Source organism: Cydia fagiglandana, chromosome 23 (genome assembly GCF_963556715.1).
Source record: "Cydia fagiglandana chromosome 23, ilCydFagi1.1, whole genome shotgun sequence".
NCBI classification, from domain to species: Eukaryota; Metazoa; Arthropoda; class Insecta; order Lepidoptera; family Tortricidae; genus Cydia; species Cydia fagiglandana.
Window position 1 is genome coordinate 12,756,718 of NC_085954.1, and position 23,592 is coordinate 12,780,309.

General features: G+C 39.3%; 1 protein-coding gene and 1 long non-coding RNA gene across 9 annotated transcripts in view; one reads left to right on the forward strand and one right to left on the reverse strand.

Moving 5' to 3' along the window:
• Positions 1 to 23,592, reverse strand: part of LOC134675839 (hemicentin-2) — a 665,006-nt gene that overhangs the window by 474,621 nt on the left and 166,793 nt on the right. The window lies entirely within an intron of this gene.
• Positions 17,838 to 23,592, forward strand: part of LOC134675970 (uncharacterized) — a 142,956-nt gene continuing 137,201 nt past the window's right edge. The window contains exon 1 of the long non-coding RNA XR_010099841.1: positions 17,838 to 18,085. This is a non-coding gene — a long non-coding RNA (uncharacterized LOC134675970). The remainder of the gene's footprint in view (positions 18,086 to 23,592) is intronic.

The window sequence follows — 23,592 nt, forward strand, 5'->3', positions numbered from 1 at the left end:
GAAAACATCACTTAGGCCGGAGTCACTAAAAACATTATGTGCCATAGTGCCAAAACATGATCTCTCTCCTCTCGAATCAATTCAATTGGACAAAGTAATAAATGAATTTAAGTCAATCAGTACAGAGGAGCGAGGTCTGGGTAAAACATCTCTAGTAGAGCACAAGATCACAACAACGGGGCCACCAATAAAACAACGATATTATCCGCTTTCACCGGTTAAACTGAAGGCTTTAAATGACGAAGTAGACCGGATGCTTCAGCTGGGCGTGATAGCACCATCTAAATCACCATGGTCTAACCCCGTTGTTATGACCCCAAAAAAAGACGGTTCCTGGAGATTTTGTTTAGACGCCAGAAAACTTAACGACGTCACAGTCAAGGACTCATATCCTGTACCATACATTAATTCAATTTTAGATAATTTACGTGGCACACGTTATTTAAGCTCAATCGACTTGTCGGCGGCTTACTGGCAAATTTCTTTATGTGACTCCGACAACGTCGACGGCTCCGGCACGTCATGTCAAAAATGTGCGTTTGTGGTACCAAACCGCGGACTATTTGAATTTAAACGCGTCCCGTTCGGTATCTCGAACGCGGGCTGTGAATTACAACGTTTGGTAGACTCTCTTTTTCACCATAAATACGGCGAGAAGATATTTGCATATTGTGACGACCTTCTCATAGCCACCAATTCGTTTGAAGAGCATATCGTTATTTTAAATGACGTTTTTCAAGCTTTAAGCAAGGCAGGTCTAACTATAAATTTTAGTAAGTGCGAATTTTGTAAATCAGAGCTTAGGTACCTTGGATACATAGTCGGTTCACAAGGTCTACTAACAGATCCACAAAAGCTAGATAGCATTAAAAATTTCCCGCGCCCAACAACCGCTAAGCAATTACGCGCATTTATAGGGCTCTGTTCTTATTACCGACGATTCGTGGCAAATTTTTCAACTATCATAGCCCCGATGACAGCTTTAATTGGCAAGAAAAAGGGTAGAGACACCGTAGACTGGACCGTAGACAGTGGAAGCAGAGAGGTCATTCCTAGCGCTTAAAGAAGCCCTCACCCAGGCTCCGGTGCTCGCCTGCCCTGATTTTTCCAAACCATTCCAGATCCATTCAGATGCATCAAGCGTCGGCATCGGGAGCGTACTTATTCAGGAATTGAGCGGTATAGAACACCCTGTAGCTTTTTATTCTAGGTTGCTTAAGAAAACCGAACGAAATTACAGCACAACCGAACGTGAACTCCTAGCATTAGTGGACTCAATAAATCATTTTAGACCGTACATAGAAGGTAGCCGCTTTGTGGTGGTCACCGACCATATGTCGCTAAAATGGCTCAAAACGCTAAACAACCCTTCAGGTCGTTTGGCGCGATGGGCAATGCAGTTATCTTGTTTTGACTTTGAAATTAGACATAAAAAAGGCTCCATGCACGTAGTACCAGACGTTTTGTCACGTATTGAGGCAGTAATATTCGAAGGAGGTTGCAGTTCTAAAGATAATTGGTATAATAAATTATTTAAAAATGTAGAAACAAACCCAGTATTTCATAAAAACTATCAAATAAAAAATAAAGTACTATTTAGATATTCAAAACCAATATCAAATTTACAAACCGAAAATAATTGGAAAATAGTTTTGCCTAGAGAATTAATACCAGAATGCATTAAAGAAAATCATGAAAAACTAACAGTACATCCTGGCACATTTAAAACTTTATCAAAAATTAAAGAAAACTATTTTTGGAAAGGCATGTATGCAGACGTGAAAAATTATGTGGCCACGTGTGAGAAGTGTAAAGCATACAAACACTCAAATCAGCCTCCACATGGGCACATGACAAACCAGAAAAAGGTTAATAAACCTATACACACTCTATCTATCGACCTAATAGGTCCTTTAGTACAATCATATTCTGGTCACGTCTATATACTATCTATAGTTGATGTATTTACAAAATATTGTTGGATTCACCCACTTAGAACTGCAACAACTAAAACAGTAACTACATTTATAGAATCAGAAATTTTAAATAAAGAGGGAATCCCATGTGTTTTAATCTGCGACAACGCAACAATATTCCAAAGTAAACAATTTAAAGATTTTTGTGCCACACACTCAATACCAAGGATATTTTATAACGCATATTACGCACCTCAATCTAATACAGTAGAACGCTTTAATCAAACTATTGAGACCTGCCTAGCTATTTTAGTAGGACAAGACCAAAGGAACTGGTCCAAGTACCTACCGCAAATCCAGCTATCTTTGAATAGCACTATTAATATTGTAACGGGGCATACACCATTCTTGTTGGCAAAGGGGCGAGAGATGATGACGGATGGCATGCTGCATTCTATTAGGGGCGGTATTCCAAATTCGTTAGACGACCTCCAAATTTCCAACCGGTCCGACAGAGCAACTGCTCTCAACGAGATGGCAGATATCTTCCAGCGCGTCACTGATGCTTTGACCAAAGCGTACAAACAAAACGCGGTACGATATAACCTGCGCCGTAAGGAACTTCGGCTAAGCGTAGGCGATATCGTATGGAGGCGTAATTTTGTACAGTCAAATGCAGCACACTTCTTCTCCGCAAAATTGGCACCGCGCTTCCTGAAATGCAAAGTCATTAAGAAGCATTCGGATGTCGTATATGATCTTCAGGAGATAGACACGGGTAAAATTGGAAAATATCATGTCAAGGACATAATTAAAGTCCCACAAGGTGTATGTCACACGTAACAATTTATTTTATATTATTAGGGCATACTAATATTTAGCCCATTCTTTTTTTTCAAGCATACATGCTTCTTTGACCCAACTGGTCAACATTTGTTCCAAGCATTTCCTAGGAAATCAAATTTTATAAGTAACTACATACCCTAAGGGCCCAGGGTGACTCAATTATGGTGGATATAATACACTAAGTAGGACATGGAAAAGGAAACCAAGTTTTTTCTTTTTCAATTAATGCAAGCCCATTGGCTGCATATTGGAGTTTGATTTAAGTGCGGGTTACAAGTAACTTCCACTATTGCTAGTATAAGTAATAAATAAAAACTACCAACTAGTAACCACATTATATTAGGGTACTAGTGGCTTTGTATTTGTAGGAATATAGGCATAGCAGAGCATGCTATAGTAAAACATAACTATTAGTATATCAATAGGTAGCATTACATTAGGAATAGAAATACATGTAATATACAAATTAATTAGAATAAATTAGCCTAATCAAAGATAACTAATATTTTTGTTAGCATTAAAAGATATCAATTAGCCTCAAAATGAGAGTTAGCTCATTATTAGCTATAGCGACTACATTATACAACTTAAGACTATTTCAAAGGAAATCTAGGTTATATTTTTTAGTTGAGTAACAGAAACCACAGTGTGGTGGCCACACGCTGTGATTTCTAATGTGAAACACGTGATAGTCATGATCTGACCACAGCATAGTGTTAAGAGGTATACGTCTACGTTATAGTTCTAGAACATAATATAGGTAAATTAAAGATAAATATTAAGTAGCATACTAAATAAATAAATATAGGTTTAGTGTCAAACGATAATAAATATGGAGCGCATGTATATGTCCGCATGTATAGTTAACGTCCTACTGGACCAGATGATTTTTTGGGAAAAGATTTTTTTTTCTCCGGTTACCCCGGCTGCCTCGGTTAAGCGGCGCTTAACCTCTTTGCCGAGAGAGGGGATATTGTAGCGATGCTACATATTTGCCTAGGATAAATACATGCTTTTCCATACAAGATAACCGGTACAACATGACTGTCGCATTTCCAACAAAATAACATACACCAGAGTATGACACTTATGTAAAACTATAATGTACCTCCTCAGCTGTAGGTTGAGTAGCATATCCTGCCTCCTGGTTAACTGGTTTCGAAGAAACAAGTCTAAAGAGTATGCCACTTGAACGGAACTTGTCACCCAGATTGCGCGGAGATTGGTGAACCAAACCTGGCTTCATGCATATCAAAATGATCCTCCTAGTCTACCTAAACTGCCCAAATAGGTCACTTCCTAATTTAATTAGTATTTTAGAATCATTTTCGGAATTTTTATGAAACATAAATAGTGAATATGAAGGTGTGAAAAGGTTGAAATTTTGACAGGAGAACTGTCAGAGAGTAGACTATGCGTTTAGTTACCGCATCGGAAAGAAGGTATTCTGAATGAAACAAGGTAGAAAACGTACGATAAAAATATAATTATTAGTAATTATTATTAACCACTTAAAATATTACAAGTATTATTGAGCATTGATATTTTTTCGAGAGTCATATGATTTGGAAAAGGTTTAAGTTGGTTTGACGTTTGATGCGTCGATATGGATCGAAACGGAGGGCTGTGGATTTTGCTAGAATCAACAATGGATGGGGAGTTGGTACTGGGGCACGCTAGCATTTATACAGTTCCTAATTGAATATCGAAATAAACCGCCTCGCCCCCTTCCGCCGCCTGCCCTGGCCGGTGGAAGATTGGGATATATGTAAAGTGCGCCGTGTGTGTGTGTGTTGTGCGCGAAAAGGGCGTAGCCTACCGAGTGCTTTCCGTGCCGCCGGCGAGCGCAAGCATGGCCGACGGTCGTGTGGCTCCGAGCGCCGTCGCGCGCTCCCTGATGTGCTGAGCGTCGTGGGGACGCTGGTTTTCACCGCAGGGCGCAGTTTCCAGGGCCTGTGGACTGCGTGCCGCTTGGCGATCCCGAGGTGCTTCACACAGGCCTCCCCTTCACTTGCGTGGCCTGTCGACTCCGAGGCGCGACACGTTGGCGCCACCATCAAGCCGTAGGGCACGGCCTCGACCCGCGAGCCGTGTGTCGGACAGCCTTGCCGCGGTCCGACGACCCCAAGGTCTCATCGCGCGGGTTCTTCTTGTGGAACTCCTGAGCGCCGCGGGTTGTTCTCGCCCGGGCTTGCCAAAGCCGGAGCTTGAGGAACGCCCGTCGCCCACCGTCAGCGATCCGCCTGCTGCGTTAAATACCAGCGGGCCTGTGGATGATAGCTACGTTCGGTACCCGTGAGTGCACTAGACTTTTATCCCAGGTTTTGGCCAAAACCCCGCGTCTCGTCCCTCTCGCGATCGTAGATTAAGGTTTACTATAGTGTCATCCCATAACCGCCGACAGTTTAGAGAGACCGATTGTATTCTGAGCAGCGCCCGCCCTAAAGCGGAGTGCATTGTAGTAGTTAGCGAATTGTATTAAATTGCATGTCATATATTTGGTCTTATCTTTTCAATATCCTATCAAGTTCCCATTAACCAGGTTAGAGTAACAAGAGGACCCTTGCACTCCAAAGGTGAAATGTTTTACTGCGGATCTTATCCGGGGCATCACTTCCATTAATCATTTAGACATCTTAAAAACCTTATTATTTCTTATACACAACAATATTATTTTTTATATACGACAATAAATCCAAATAAAACATGCGGTTTTGTGATTACTGTAATAATTGCAGCGGCGATGGATCCGCAGTTCACATTTAGATATCTGGCTTATTGCATTTGTTTTACGATGGCTCTACATGGATTTTGTAATAGGTTTATTAGGTTATGGGGTTGGCAACTGTCAAAGATTTGCATAGCATTTGGCTCCTTTGTCTATGAGATTTGGCTTAAAGGTCTGGCATCCAGGGCATACAATTGAACACATTTCTAGGGATTGACGGGGCAAGCTACGCTGGCGCCATCTGCTAAATACTTCGACCGGCTAACCCAATGGGGTTGGGGTTGGGGTTGGTGGGGGAACTGGGCTTCAGTGGAGAGGCCCAATAAGATCAGCGCTGGAAGTCGCCAGCAACATGCTGAGGTGAGACCATTTCGTGGCACTTTCTCTTTTTTATGTTTCTCTGTTTAGTATAAGTTTTTATTTTGTGTTTGTGCTTACGAATAAAATTATTTCTATTTCTTTCTATTCTATTCAATAATAATAACCCATTGGTTATTATTATTGTATTAGGCTGCCTCTCCACTGAGGCCCAGTTCAGCGGAAATGAGAGGACACGTGCGGGAACCAATCGCACTGGATGTAATTCCCATCACTATTCCACTCCGCTGGATTACAATCAATGCTATTGGTCGATTTCCGCACGACTCCTTTCATCTTCACCTCTGGAAAAGCAGCCTTACCTAATTTTCACTGCCCAATAAAATCATACGAGGTACGAGGTGTCGTACGAGGGAGTTAAAAGGCTGGCCCAGCAAAAGAAGAGTGGCGATTACTCCACCGACAAGAGCTTAGCTCTTAAATATTGATGATGATGAATAAAATTCATGTTTGTAAATGAAAAGTCACGAATAACATAAAAAAACATTCCAAAGGAGTTATTATATTTCATTGTTGATGTAGATATCAAGAGGACTACCTATCGAATAACGCGAAGTGTAATGTTATCGAGCAATTAGACAACAATTTACTAAATTGTTGCCTAATTAATGAACTGTCACCACAAACCAATCGCACTAAAATGCCAATTGAAATACATACAATTAACAACAACAACAAAACCTCAAAATCAGCGCCAACTGATGTAACCGCTGTTACCTATTATGTGAAAATTCATCATCATTTGATAGTATGTATATGAAATGGCAGATAGGTATTTTTTTATACTTTTTATTTTACCGTTAAGTCGCAATGCATGATTAATGTATCCCATTGGGATGGATATGCCAAATTGCAGCTTTCTAGCACTAACGATCACGGAGCAAAGCCTCGGACAGACAGACAGACAGACCTGGCGAACTATAAGGGTTTCTAGGTGACTACGCAACTCTAAAAAACAAATAATGGACCGATCTTCATTTTATTGTAGATTTTTTTTTCATTTGTTTTCGTTATTATTTCGTGATGGTTCCCTATTCTGTTCAATATAACCGCAATTATAAGTACAAAAAAGCGGTCAAGTGCGAGTCGGACTCGCCCATGAAGGGTTCCGTAGCAGCAAGTAACATAATAAAATTGCGATTGACGATTTATGACGTATTAAAAAAAACTACCTACTATCTAGTAGTACTCATTTAAACCAATTTTCAGTGGAAGTTTACATGGTAATGTACATCATATATTTTTTTTAGTTTTATCATTCTCTTATTTTAGAAGTTACAGGGGGGTTACACACATTTTACCACTTTGGAAGTGTCTCTCGCGCAAACTATTCAGTTTAGAAAAAAATGATATCAGAAACCTCAATATTACTTTTTAAGACCAAGATCCATAAATACCCCACACGTATGGGTTTGATGAGATTTTTTTTTTAATTTCAGTTCTAAATATGGGGAACCCACAAAATTAATTGTTTCTTTTTCCTATTTTTCTATGAAAATCCTAATGCGGTTCACCGAATCTCTTCTTCTTCTTCTCCCTCAGCGAGTATGCGCCCACTGTTGGGCATACGCCTCTCCAAATCTCCTCCAAGCAGCCCTATTTGCTGCTTCTCTCCTCCAGAGCGGGCCTGCAATCTTTTTAATGTCGTCCTCCCATCTTGTTGGTTCACAGAATACATCTACTTATCAAGTTTCAACAGTATAGTTCTTATAGTTTCGGAAAAAAGTGGCTGTGACATACACGGACAGACAGACAGACAGACAGACATGACGAATCCATAAGGGTTCCGTTTTTTGCCATTTGGCTACGGAACCCTAAAAATCTGCCTCTGCGTTATGAAAATGTAACTACAAATGTACAAATTACATAGCGCCTACATTTTTACGGGCCAAGTTTTGGTTTCGTATTTATTCCGCCCAGAATGTCTTCAAATTGGCCAAATTTCATCCAAATCTAAAAATCGTAAACAAAATAAAAAAAATATAGGTACGAGCATCAGTAATTGACCATGCGAAGCGTCACCGTTTCGGATTGGTTAAAAATGATTTTGTATTCACCTTAAAATTTACACTCGTACGTAAGTTTTTATAACGTCTTTTAATTCTCCTTAATGCTCCATATTGGCCTAGGTTTTCCTAAAACCACGATATATATTATTTTGTAATAATACAAGTACAAACTACCTTTTGCATTTCCTACACTTATACCCAATCTCGAAAAACCTCGTTCTGTCTTTATCATATGAAAAGAACCTACACGCGTTTAAGGAAAAATATCACCTTTCTCCAGATATCGGTAGAAGGATATCAGAGGACTGACAGGCCCTATCCTACTTGATAAATGATCCTAACCATACTCTACACCCTACGACTAAAATACAACCTTATAGTCATAGACATACAGCTCAAATTCACTTGTAACAAATACGTTAAAATCTGTCGATCGAAATTCAACTTTGAAACAACCGTTGGACATTCTTTTTTCAAACGACGCAGCTTTTTAAATGCAAACGTAAGAGTCAAGCAAATTGGAACTGTATTTATTAATGGTTAAGATTGAATTTTAGTTGGAAATTTTCCAATCTGTATTAGGGTAAGAGAGTGCGTAGTTGACACCCAGATAATTTATATTAGGGACATCGGGTTTTTTCGTTCGTTAGGTATAAGATTTGGTGCCTTTCTCAGCGTTTTTAATAAGTTTAAGAGCTGACAGAGATAATTGAAAATTGACGGTGAATATCGAGTTTATCAAATAAGATTGTCTTTTATGCAAATCATAGCCCAATAAAATAACCAACATATATTTAACCGAGCGTTAGCGAAGGACTTCATTTCAGTCATGTATGTCCAGATGTTCTCCTCTACAGGTTGCAATTCTCAACCAGTTCTCATGAAATTTTGTGAGCAAGATCGTTGATTACCATATAGAGTTTTTTTTCTTTTAGAAAATTTTCAAAATGGCGAAGCTATTTGTTCAGTTTAAAGTTATCCTCACGTGGTCTTCAGCTCGCAGAGCCACTGGTGTAAAAGTAACAAAAAAATGAAATAAGTGTTATGAGCGGAATAAAAGAGACAGCTATGACTATGAAATATAATTATAAGTATAATTATTATTAACACGGGCCACTCATTTTTTAAGTCGATTGGACAAAACGAATGACTCTCAATAAGTAAATTTCCTCGAAATATGTATATCGAGCAATTTTCGACTAAGATACATCACTAGTTTTATGTAACATTATTATTTTTCTTGTTTTACGAAATATACAAAATGTAAATATCTGATATTATTATTGTGTGTCCCACTGCTGGGCAAAGGCCTCCCCCCTCTTCCTCCACTCGTCTCTATTTAGTGCAATATCTATATAAAATATCTGATAAGTACTAGTAATTATTCTTATCTTACAATAATTAAATTACTTATAAGATAAGTATAAATAGTCATTAATTGATTTCTTTATCATTAATATTACCAAAACAACACTTAAACAATAAAACACAAGAACACAAGACGAAACCAAAACTAAACCTTAACTGTATTTCTTTAAAATCCAATTTAAATTAAAAGCGCTGCATAAAATTTGTGGCAAATATATATTTGCCACTTTGAAGATCATTGTTTATCAAAAAGGAACTTTAATTAGATAGAAATAAGATCGTGGGCGGTATTAAATGACAGCAATTATAAGGTGTAAATCACAGAATAGGTTTAATTGAAATTTCGCGTGCCGAGATTCATTACAATCATTAGGTACTAGCGATTGATTGGCTGAATGATTTGACTATCACTACTTCCAACATAAATCAATGTGAAATGAACCATAAACACATAACTATTAAGTGTATTTCAGAATAGCAAGTTATTGGAAGAAAATTACCAACTTATTTCCATGACCCGAATTTTTCACACTCAAAGTTGAGTCGTATTCTATATGATTAAGGTTGTATTTTGTTTGGTGATTTTATATAGGGCAATTATAATAAAAGGAAATTCGGACAAGAGAAAAACTGAATTTTGATGTATGGTTCGTTAACATTCTTTGGGCAAGTTTCGGAATGAAGGTAAAATATGGAAGTTATTATTTAATATTACAATGCTTTATTTACATATTATAATATTACAATTTTACTGATGCTATTATTATTTGACAGAATATACATATTATTATTACTGTACGGATTGTACCCATTTATTTTCTTTACGTATATGAACCGTAGATTGAGAAAAAAATTAGGTCATCCTCACACAAATTAACTAAGCCCCACGGTAAAACACACACACACACACACACACACACACGCACGCACGCACGCCTGTGCAGATATGATGGCCGTTCTTGTCTACGTGATAGCGTGATAAATCGGTTTCCGTCACTTATTTTATCACGTGGATAAAATCATCCATAATACGCCGGCAGGTATACTCTTTGGGCGTGTCTTTTTATCGTGTTTTATTAGTATCATCTAAAGTCGATTGTGTTCTTAAAAAACTTTGTATTCCTGTAATACGTAAGTTGACAATTAAATTCGGTATTAAATCAAATGTTACTTAAGCGACTTGTGCTCATAATTACGGCAATACTTTTAGCTACAATTATGCCTAATTAATAACGGTTTTTGTTAAAAAAGACTGCATGAAAAAACTAACCGCTTTCATGGAATGCTCCTTTTGTGAAATTCCTGTACGAAAATTAACCGACAATTTCCTAACGCAATAAAATGACATGTCATCGTGACGTCACAAACCAAAACAATACCCAAATCATGGAGAATTAATTTTGACAGCGATTTCGGGCGGACTGTCAATTTCAATTATTTTGGGCCGGTGGGGGGGCGTTTAAAATGGGGCTCAATAACAGATTGGTTTGACAGATGGCACAGTCGAGGAAATGCAGTATGGAAACAAAACAAGGACTAAAAAAAGTTTTTCGTCTCATTTTATTGGTATGGAATTGGACCAAGCTACTCGTTATAACGACTATTTCAATGACGAAGTGTCGTAATGTCATCATTAATGTAAAATTTTTATGAAAATATGTCGTTTATACGCTGACTGCCCGATTCGAACTTTAAGATACGTCAATTAATAGATCTAGAAACGATATGGATTAGATGTCAGTGTCAAAAGTGACGTTTATGTTTGAAGAAACGTCACTTTTGACTCGGAACGTTGAAACGTCACGTCATCGTTTCTATATCTATTATTTGACGTATCTTAAAGTTCGAATTGGGCCGTGTCTCACTTTCAGGTGTATTCTAATTTGAACTATACTACAGGATAGATTCAATCTGGATTAGATATGGATCCGATCTGTCAGTGTCGAAAGTGACATTTCTTCAACCAAAAACGTCACTTTTGACACTGACAGGTTCAATCCGTATCTTATCCAGATCTAATTCACATCATCATCATCGGCCTTCGAGTCTATTACAGACTATACAAACAGTGTCAGGTAGGGAGACAACGTTTTTCGTGGCTGTGTAAGCCAATACGGGAGCGGCAAACACGCCCACAGGCCTGGCAGGTGTAATGTGCCCGTGGTGAACATGTGTTGGGCTGATGTCGCTTGGCTCGCTTACTTGCGAGTGTCTTAAACCAAGCGTCATCGTGAATTTTACGCCCGTCAAAAACTAGTTTGCGCCACTTGACTCTGTCCTCGGCAAGTTCCTCCCATTTGTGTACCGGGATGTTGAAGGCGAGCATGTCTCGCTTGGCGCAATCCTTATGTCGTAACATTGGCCGACCGACGCTTCTCTTGGCATCAGCTATGGCACCAAGCAAAACACGCCGCGGTAAACGAGAAGGTTGCATTCGATGCACATGCCCCAGCCAACGTAAGCGTCTCTGCTTTAGCAGCGCAAAGAGGCTGGGCAGCTGAGCAATCTCAAGCACCCTCTCGTTTGTGACCCTATCCTTCCAGTGTATGCCCAAAATGTTCCGGATGCAGCGCATGTGGAAAGCGTTAAGACGACGTTCGTGCTTGGCATACGAGGTCCAGGTCTCAGCCCCGTACAAGAGTATGCTCAGGATGCACGTTTGATAAACAACCATCTGGGTTTTCCTGGTAAGATGTTTATTTTGCCATACTCTTGTACTCAACTTCCCAAACATCGTAGCCGCTTTCCCGATTCGAACGTCAATTTCTGCATCCGGCGAGAGATTGTTAGTCACCGTCGACCCGAGGTAGCAAAACTTGTCGACTGACTCGAGCGGGGCGCCATCCAACAGGATTGTCGGTGTTTCCGCACACCCTTGAGCCAGTACGACAGTTTTCCGGGGATTTATGGACATAGAGAATAGAGCACAGGCACGCGAAAACTTGTCCATAATGGTCTGAAGCTCATGCTGCGATGTGGCGATGAAGGCTGCGTCGTCGGCAAAAAGCAAACTGTCAACGAATAAATCGTCTCGTTTTTGCTTAGACTTTAATAGAGACACATTGTATAGTTTTCCGTCAGCCCTCGTATGAAGATGGATACCCTGTTGGTCGTCACCGAACGCAGTTTTCAGCAGTAACGAGAAGAAAATACCAAACAGGGTAGGCGCCAGTACGCAGCCTTGCCGAACACCTCGACGCATAGAGAACGGGTCAGACACGGTACCGTCAAATACCACTGCACCTTGCATACCCTCGTGAAACGACTTCACTAGACTCGATAGTTTTGGGGGGCATCCAATGTGTTCTAGTACGGAGTAAAGCCCTTCCCTGCTGACGGTGTCGAAGGCCTTATTCAGGTCAACGAACGCGACAACAAGGGGTGTTCTCTGCTCTCTACACTTTTCTTGAATCTGCCGAAGTGTAAAGATCATATCCGTTGTAGAACGCTGGGCACGGAATCCACACTGGCTTTCGGGATATACGCGATTTGCAAGTTGCTGTAGCCTTGAAAGAACTACCCGACCGAATAACTTGCCCACAATACTAAGGAGGGAAATGCCCCGGTAATTGTTGCAATCACCGCGGTCACCCTTCCCTTTGTACAATGTGATGATGTTCGCATCGCGCATATCCTGTGGGAATTTTCCTTCCTCCCAGCATTTCCACAACAGACTATGCAGAATTGGACCCATACACTCGAGCTTTATGATGTCTGCTTGAGTACCATCACTGCCAGGACTCTTTCCGCGTTTCAGCTGCTGCACAGCCTTATGAAATTCCTCTATAGAAGGTGGCGCCTCTAGTTCGACCCAAGTTGCTAGTTTTGGCGTGTGTGCTAGGGCCTCTGGGTCAATAGCAATTGGGTTCGAATAAAGTTTGGTGTAATGTTCCACCCATCGTCCGAGTTGGCGGCAGCTATCAGTTATGACAGTACCGTCCACTTCTTTAAGAGGGGCTGTCTTTTTAGTTACAGGACCCAGGACCTGCTTGATGCCTGAGTAAACACCGCTGAAGTTACCGACGTCAGCGCACTTTTGAATATTTGTGCACAGGTTCGTCCAGTACACATTTGCAAAGTATCGTGCATTTCGCTGTAGAGTTGACGTGGCGTTTTTAAGGTCTTCCCGTGTTTCAAGAGTGGGCTTCATGCGGTGTTTCAATGCAGCTTCACGCTTGGAGTCAAGAAGAGGTTTTAGATGCTCTGAGTTTTCGGCGAACCAATCCTTGGTTTTAGTTTCCTGGTAACCGAAAATTGAGCAGGCAGTGTCTGTTAGCAACGTTCTGACGCTCCTCCACATGTCATCTACTTGTGCATTCTCACTCCAGGTTGATTGCGCGCTTTTTACCAACTCCCCAAATTCACTGACCATCTCGTCATTCCTAGTATTCAGAACGTTGACTTTCTTCTTACCAGGAGGTCTGGACGAATGGATTTTCTTCTGAGTGAAGGCAACGCGCGCCACCACCAAGGAGTGATCGGTGTCACATTCTGCACTGTGAAAGGTTCTGGTGTGGAGTGTCTCCCGGAGGTCTTTCTTTCTGGAGAGGATCATATCCAGCTGATGCCAATGACCCGAGCGAGGATGTTTCCATGAAACTTTGCGCGATAATTTTCCCTTAAAGTATGTATTGGTGACGCACAGTAGGTTTCTAGAACAAAACTCTAGCAGACGCTGGCCATTTTCGTTTTGTTTACCGATACCATGTTCACCAATACAGTTCTGCCACGCATCACGGTCTTGACCAATTCTAGCGTTAAAATCGCCTAGAATATACAGGCGATCGGAAGATTTTACACCGCGCACTGTTTCATGGAGCTGGTCGTAAAATTGGTCCTTGGCCTCGTCCGTTGATGGTAGTGTTGGAGCGTACGCGGAGATGAGTGTAATGTAGCCGCTGGTTGTGTTAACTCGCAACACCATTATGCGCTCAGAGACCCCATGAGGTTTTTCGATTGCTTTAAGCAAATCATTGCGAACGGCGAAGCCAACACCATGCTCACGAACAGCATCAGGCCCCTTACCTCTCCAGAAGAACGTGTATTGTGCCTCGCGCAGTGAGCCTTCATCAGGTAGCCTGGTTTCTTGTAGGGCTGCTATTGATATGTTAAGCCTATCTAATTCCATGCTGATTACAGCCGTCTTACGCAGGTCGCATGCGTTGCTGTTACTTGAGCCTCCCACGGTGTCCGGGAGGCCTGTCCTCATAGTACGGACATTCCATGTCGCAATGCGCATGGATAAGCGGGTTGTGTTATTATTTCTTTTTGACTGTCTTTCAGCAGGTGAAGTACGTTACGACGCCGGTCGTCTAGTTGAAGGCTAGTGCTCCCTACACCCAAAAGGAACAGACCGGCACCGAGGCGGATCAGTACCTAACTGACCGGGGGCTGCCCGGCTTAAGCGGGCGGTAACTGATCAGTGGGCCTACGAAGGACCCTCCCACTGTCAGGAGTGACCCCTAGCGTCCTAACTTACGCCTATCTGTTTGGACTTATTACTGGTCACTGCCACTCCCCGTGTTGTTTTCCACGCGGCAAACCGTCGTGGGTGAAGTTTCCTCTCCACAGACACAGCATCGCCTGGGACACAAACGAAGAGACACAGGGTTGCCCAAGACCCGTGGCTCTCTCTCGGCCTCACCGACTAGATCCGCGGGAAAGACAAGTCAATACGCGCGGAGTCGGATCGGCTGCAGGTGCATGACGGCTGGCACCGAGCCGGGTTTGTTTCAAGTTTTCCTTCTCTGTTGCTATCTCTTCCGTTAAACAGCAGGAGGACCACGTGCAGGCGAGATAACCCGGGGCACAAAGATATTATTCGTGCCCCTTCCTCCCTCGATTAAAATCGGAATACGCCTGTTAAAATATGAAATATCAACTAAGATAAGTAACCTATTATATTAATTCAAATTTTAGTACAGTCAAGTGTAAAAATATGGATGTAGACAATTTACTCAAAAACATGTCCCATAGTTCTTAATTCGCTGACATAAGGGGGTATGGGACATATTTTTGAGTAGATTTGTGCACCCATATTTTTACACTTGAGTATACGTAAACAACAAGTATTTTTAGTAAGAAAACCAAATAAATAGATACTAAACCAAGAATAAAGCATGTTTACGAGACCATCGGAACTTGAAGTTTGTAAATCATTAAAAATAATAACCTTTATATTAAGTCAACAAGTATTTTATTCGACGGTCGCAGATAAAGAATATTTCTTCGAAACACTAATTGTATACTTCAAAGTTGTTTTCATGTTTGCTTTCAAATATTTATATAGAATCACAAAAAGATTTCGTAATAATTGAATAGACCAGCGGAATTTCGAAAACATCTGCTAGTACGTACTAGCCACCCGCCCCAGTCTCGCACAGGTAACATAAAACCTTATCAAATTATACCTATCACTGTGTACTAATCGGTGAAAACCGTATCAAAATCCGTTTAGTAGTTTTTGAGTTTATCGCGAACATACCTACATACGTACACACACACAGAGAAACGCGTCGGCGGACTTTGGTGTTATAAGGTGTAGTAATAATAGTTAAGTATTGAATATTTTTATAAGAAATATACAGTTCAATTTTTTTAATATATATTGCGCAGTGTAGAAAATAGTATGTTATACTCGTAAAATAGTTAAGTGCAGAAGATATGGATAAGAATCCATATTTCAAGTGATTTAATTAATTAACGTGAAATGTACCTCTATTTTATGTTCTAATTAATTTCCTTTTTTCTTAATTCTGTCTTCTTTTGTTATACTACGTATTTCGTAAATGGGTTCCATTTTCCTTTTGTTATTCTTAATTCTGTCTTTTCTTGTTGTATAACTTACAGCGACCACATAGGATAAACTGTGTGACATAACGCAATTTACTATCCCTAGAATTGTATTTTCATTTCTATTTATTTGCCTTGTCATCTTAAATTCCATTAGCCTTACTGTTTGACTTCTACTGTGCCTCTATTACGAATTTACTTGAGGCCTCCATTGTGGCCTGATTTGCTTTTTGTGCGGCACTCTTTACGATGCCATTACTGTGGACCTATTACTTCGTTCTACAACTCCATTTGGTGAGGGGTGTAAGAATAATGAGTTTGTAGTAGGTATATCAAAAGAAAAAGCGAAGCGCTGGTGGCCTAGCGGTGAGAGAGTGCAACTTGCAATCTGTAGGTCGCGGGTTCAAACCCCGGCTCCCCGGCTCTGGGTTGGAAGGTCAGATGGCAGTTGCTTTCGTAAAAACTAGTGCCTACGTCAAATCATGGGATTAGATGTCAAGCGGACCCCAGGCTCTCATGAGCCGTGGCGAAATGCCGGGATAACGCGAGGAAGAAGATATCAAAGGAAAAAGGTCAGGTAAGGTAGGTAGAAAGGAGTGAGTGCTGAGGTGACGAAAGACAGAGGAGAATGGAAGAGAAAAACATGTTGTGCCGACCCCACATAACGAGGGATAAGGGCAGGGAAAAGAAGAAGAATTAAAATTTATGGTTTTTTTTAAGATTCCATTAAACATTCATTCGTATAATAAAGCTAATATTGACAGCAATGTGGTACAGTCAATTGTAATAATATGGGTGTAGCCACAACTTATTCAAAAATATGTCCCATAGTTCTTAATTCGCTGTCATAAGAGCTATGGGACATATTTATGAGAAGATTTGTGCACCCATATTTTTACAGTTGACTGCACCATACCATTCTATGGTGACACGTGTACATAATTTTTGTACCCACAATTAATTCGGTTCTAAGAAAGTTTGACAACACGCCGGTTTATAATTAAAACAATTCGAAAATACTCATGTACCTTTTAAATGACATTTTTTTTATCGGTTGCGAATTTTGTCAAATCCTATTGAGTCATTTGAGTCCAATAAAAATCTTTTTTTTGTTAACTTATAGGAGTGTCCCACTGCTGGGCAAAGGCCTCCCCTCTTTCCCGCCATTTGGTCCTATCCGATGCACACTCCCGCCACTCTTTACAAAATGTGTAAAGGTCGTCCCGCCATCTCCGTTTTGGTCTTCCTCTGCCCCGAGATCCGTCCTGTGGGACCCAGTCTGTAGCTAGTTTGGTCCGGAGCGCTGGATGTTGGGTGGATGGGTGCAAAAAAAAATCTAAAATAAATTATTTTTTTATTAAATTTCTTATCACATAAAAAGAAGTACCTTGCATTCTAGTTGTAATAGTTTTCTTGAAATGAAATTGACGTTTTCAAACCCCATTATACATTCTTATGACATTTAGAACTACTTAGCTTTAATGAACTTAGTTAAACAAGTCTCGTACTAAATCCGACTTTAAAAACCTAAACTAGCAAAATGAACGAAATTGAATGAAATACTTCTGCATAATTGATTTCTATTCATCCGCGAACGAAACGAAGCGGGTTCCTATTAGATATTCCAATGACCGAGTGAACGAGCAGGTCATTTGTTCATTCAGCAGGAGGTCAATGAAACACTGTGATTTCCATAAAGGAGCAGGAGCAGGGACAATTTTTTTAGTCTCAAACAAAAGCGGCCAAGTGCGAGTCGGACTCGCCCATGAAGGGTTCCGTAACAGCCAGTAACATAATAAAATAGCGGTTTACGATTTATGACGTATTAAAAAAAACTACTTACTAGATCTCATTCAAACCAATTTTCGGTGGAAGTTTGCATGGTAATGTACATCATATATTTTTTTTTAGTTTTATCATTCTCTTATTTTAGAAGTTACAGGGGGGGGACGCACATTTTACCACGTTGGAAGTGTCTCTCGCGCAAACTATTCAGTATAGAAAAAAATGATATTAGAAACCTCAATATCACTTTTGAAGACCTATCTGTATACCCCATATCTATATACCCCACACGTATGGGTTTGATGAAAAAAAAATTTTTTGAGTTTCAGTTCTAAGTATGGGGGACCCCCAAATTTATCGTTTTTTTTCTATTTTTGTGTAAAAATCTTAATGTGGTTCACAGAATACATCTACTTACCAAGTTTCAACAGTATATGTAGTTCTTATAGTTTCGGAAAAAAGTGGCTGTGACATACACGGACAGACAGACGTACAGACATGACGAATCCATAAGGGTTCCGTTTTTTGCCATTTGGCTACAGAACCCTAAAAAGTGTAGTATAGCAAATTGTAGAAAATTATCGAAGGTGCCACTTCCTACGTAACCACTTGTAACATTTTTGACAACAATTGGTATTGTCACATTTTCAACATTAAACATGGCAACAGTTTAATATTGAATTTTTAGTCCCATTTGAATTTTATTTAATTTCAGTTCTACTGTTTTATGTCGCACTATATGTATAGGCAACTAAAAAACCTTTTTTTTTTTCTTAAAAAAAAACTATGTATTGTGTGCATTTTTCGTTATGCGCCAAGAATTTAAATTTACAACTAGATCGTTAACCTATTTTAATTCAACTTTTATAGCCTTTATCATTTTATAAACATTTAATTAAAAGTTTTGCATTTAAACACCGGATCCCTTTGAAATTGTTTTCGATCAGGAGCCAGTCGCGTTGTCGCGACTCGCGTTACAGTAATATCTCCTAACAGGCGAGCGTGTATTACATCTCCATATATTTCATCTGATACCCAGCTCATTTATATAGAGCGCAGCGGAGCCACTTGTGTATAAAAACGCTGTTCTTGATATGACTGTGACGAACAAGACGAAGTTTGAACAAGAGCCCATTTTGTTATTTTATATTTCGTCAACTTTAACTGTAGGTAATTGCATGTCAAATGGCAAATGTGAGTAGCATCATATTTATGTGCAACAAATTAGTCGGTACGATTCAATTGACTTGAATTGAATTATAACTTAACATGGCGCAGTCGGTAGGATACATTAAGATGAAATTAAACATATTTTATTAAGAAAAAAACAAATATAAAATATATTGTATAGAAATTTAAAAACTAAACTTAAGTAAAATTATAACCTAAATTATAAAATAAAAAAATCACCCTTAGGCCAGGTGCCGTACTTTTTGTAATACTGATGCACTGGGCGAGGAAGCTGCCAGCCCTGCGGTCCCCATCGTCGCATCCACCAGCAGCTTCTTAATATGGTTTATCGATTATTTGTGTTAGAAAACTAAAACTACTCAGGATTTTTTCAAGAAGTACGAGAAAAAAAACCGGGCAAGTGCGAGTCGGACTCGCGCACGAAGGGTTCCGTACCATAATGCAAAAAAAAAAACAAAAAAAAACGGTCACCCATCCAAGTACTGACCACTCCCGACGTTGCTTAACTTTGGTCAAAAATCACGTTTGTTGTATGGGAGCCCCACTTAAATCTTTATTTTATTCTGTTTTTACTATTTGTTGTTATAGCGGCAACAGAAGTACATCATCTGTGAAAATTTCAACTGTCTAGCTATCACGGTTCGTGAGATACAGCCTGGTGACAGACGGACGGACGGACGGACAGCGAAGTCTTAGTAATAGGGTCCCGTTTTACCCGTTGGGTACGGAACCCTAAAAAAACTGAAGTTTTTAGAATTATTGCGAATCTATCACACAAATTTAAAGGAGAGTCAACCCAAACACATGGACGCCCCAAAACAGCAATTTTGTTTTACAAATTTTTTATTGTTTTAAGTACCGCCGCGTCTTAATCCGCTTAGATGCCCTTTAAAACTTACAACCACATTTCTACCCCCTCATAGGTTTAATTTAAGATTTTTTTTCGTAATAGAACTCTTTAATCTACATAATCAGGTACAGGCTGTGCGTTGTCTTTCAAAATCAATGTAATGGGACTATTAAAATTCATGATTGGCCTTCGAGTCTAACAGACTGTACAAACAGCATAAAGTAGGGCGACAACGTTTTTCGTGGCTGTGTAAGCCAATACGGGAGCGATAAACACGACCCGTGGCGAACTGGTGTCGGGTTAAATGTATGTATGTCACTTTATTGCACATAAACAGATTTACATAAAACGGACAAAAACAAAACAAAAATGAAAATGTTATATACAAAGGCGAACTTATCCTTAAAAAGGATCTCTTCCAGCTAGCCTTTGAGAAAATGCGAAATGTAGTTGTAAAACTAAAAGAAGCGTTTTATCATTAAATACCTCTATCTGTTCTACGCTGTGCCTGGACTGTTGTCTCCCCTGACATAACTCTAGGTACTCGCATTATTAAGTGTTCACATTCACACGAGAAACACCTGTTTTTGTCCACGAATATAATGCCTCTTTTAACAGATTTCGTCGCTTTCGTTGAGTGTTTATTTCAATTGCGAGTTTCGCGACGTATATTGTTGTATTGCGTAACCAAATAAGGAACAGAATCAGGCGTTACTATGCAGAAATCCATATTAATTAATACCAAAATATTACTTTAAAGCTTATCCAACCAAGCTAGATTTTACTATGTTTATAAAATGCAAGTCAAAACAACCAGCCGTTGTCGGCCGGAAAAGACTTAAAGTAAATAACATTAGACTGAACATTTTAAAAACAAATACCAAAAAACAAAACAAATGAGTAAACATTTCTAAGAACCACTGCCAAATTGTGTGTAACAAAACCACATCCATTTTGGTTTATCCGTGTAAGAACTACGGTGCCACAGACAGACACACATACACACACAGTGAAAATGTCTAATTCAACATGTCAACATGTTTATTTTTATGCAAGCTACAAAATACAAGACCTAGAAATTAAAATACGTTGGTTGTTATGCTTCCTATGGTTCTGATCTAAAAACAATAACAATCAAAAGTTTCTCATTAGATCTAAACAATATTTCTCTTCTACAAAAAAACTAAAAAAATTGGCTAAAATAGGTCTCTGTTCTGAAGTGCACCCATATGTCATAAAATTTCAGATCTGTATCTACTAACGACACGATTCGGGAAATGATTTAAAGATTCATTTCCTATTTCATATCTAGATATGAAATAGTAAAGACGTGTGACGTTCCACGGCAAAAGGTATCATTGCACCGTCTGAATATTGGAGCGGTGTTAATAATAGCGCAAGCGCCAACCACTACAAGGTACCTTTTACCGTGGAACGTCACATATCTTTACTATTTCATATCTAGTGAATGTCTAATTCATTTCCCGAATCGCGCCGTAAAAAAATTGGCTAAAATAGGTCTCTGTTCTGAAGTGCACCCATATGTCATAAAATTTTAGATCTGTATCTACTAAGAGACCTACGGCTACGCCTACCTCGTGCTCTCGAGTGGAGACTGGAGAGTCTATAACTCGCAGCGAGCGACGAATTATTCTAAGCGAGAGGTTGAGTGGATCTGGCTCACTATCACACCGGCAAGTGACACTTTTGCAATAGATTCTGGCACTTTTTACCGTATCCAAAGGGTTAAAATGGGACCCTATTACTAAGACTCCACTGTCCGTCTATCTGTCCGTCTGTCTGTCTGTCCGTCTGTCTGTCTGTCTGGACCTTTATAACCTGAGTGGATAACAATGCAAGGAAATTTTTCAAACGCTTAGCTATATTTTGCAAGGTGAATGGAGCTCCTGGTTTACTTCTACACCACCTCCAAGTGCTATTTTCAGAATTTCTACGATATCTACCTACTAAGAACTCAGTGTTATGTTTGACCTTATATTATATAGTTACTGGTAATAGTATTATATAGTTGCATTCAATGAAATAAAGGCTTTACTATTATTGTAGGTATCATTTTTGTATGACCCCTTTTTATACATGTATTACAACTTCTAATGTTATTTGAATTGAAAATCTCCCTAGGTTAAATACCTGGTAGAAAAATGGTTTATCTCGATAAAAGCTTAAGTATAAACGATGTATAAAAGTAACCGCAAGAACGTGTTAAAAGGTATGTTACGCGCCTATGTGACACACATCCTAACACGCATTCAACCGATTTCTCTTAGAAAGAAATACAAAAACGCGGACAATTGCGCCCGAGAGCGGAAAATGTCGCATTACTGTCGAGGATGTGCTTAAAATAATGTGCCCCTGTAAATTATTGCCGTAATGTAAATTTTAATACAAGCACTCTACTTGACATGCACGGAAGGTGTATGTGGCGCTTTTGTTCTTTGGTTCATAATTTTCTCCTAGAGCCTGGTTCATTTTAGTTACGGTTTTGAAATTGTTTTGATACGTCCTTGATGACTGTCTTTGTGATTGGCGTGCATTTAATGCATCTTACACACGACTTGCTATTTATTTTGGCTGCTATTTAACTGATTACCAGATTTAATAAAATTTAATACCAAAAAAATCTATTTTACCACCCTAAAATAATGAATGATCACCAAAATTATAACACCATTTTAATGTGAAATGATTACCAATTTTATTACATTTTACTATCCTTTTAAAGGAAATGACACCAAACTAATCATTATTAACCCAAAAATAGTAAATGATTACCAAATTTCAAACCCCATTTTAATGTGAAATGATAACCAAATTTTTACATCTTGCTATCCTATTAAAGCAAATGACTCCAAAATAATCACTGTAAACCCAAAAATAGTAAATGACCACCATAATTGTAACCACATTTTAATTAAAAATATTTAATATATCGTTATCCTATCAAATTGATTAATCCACTTCGTCACCTTTTTCTAGTAGCATTTTATTTCTGTAACATTCGCAGTTCTAACCTAACCTAACCCACTTTTCTAGTAGCATTTCGTTTCTGTAAGGGCCGCAGTTCAAACCTAACCTAACCCACTTTTCTAGTAGCATTTCTTTTCTGCAAGGGTCGCAGTTCAAACCTAACCTAACCCACTTTTCTAGTAGCATTTCGTTTCTGTAAAGGTCACAGTTCAAACCTAACCTAACCCACTTTTCTAGTAACATTTCTTTTCTGTGAGGGTCGCAGTTCAAATCTAACCTAACCCACTTTTCTAGTAGCATTTCTTTTCTGCAAGGGTCGCAGTTCAAACCTAACCTAACCCACTTTTCTAGTAGCATTTCGTTTCTGTAAAGGTCACAGTTCAAACCTAACCTAACCCACTTTTCTAGTAACATTTCTTTTCTGTGAGGGTCGCAGTTCAAATCTAACCTAACCCAATTTTCTAGTAGCATTTCTTTTCTGCAAGAGTCGCAGTTCAAACCTAACCTAACCCACTTTTCTAGTAGCATTTCGTTTCTGTAAAGGTCGCAGTTCAAACCTAACCTAACCCACTTTTCTAGTAGCATTTCGTATCTGTATGGGTAGCAGTTGAAACTTAACCTAACCTACCTTTCTAGTACCATTTCGTTTCTGTAAGGGTCGCAGTGCTAACCTAACCTAACCCACTTAACTGATAGCAATTTAACTTACTTTTCTAGCAGCATAACGAAATGCTACTAGAA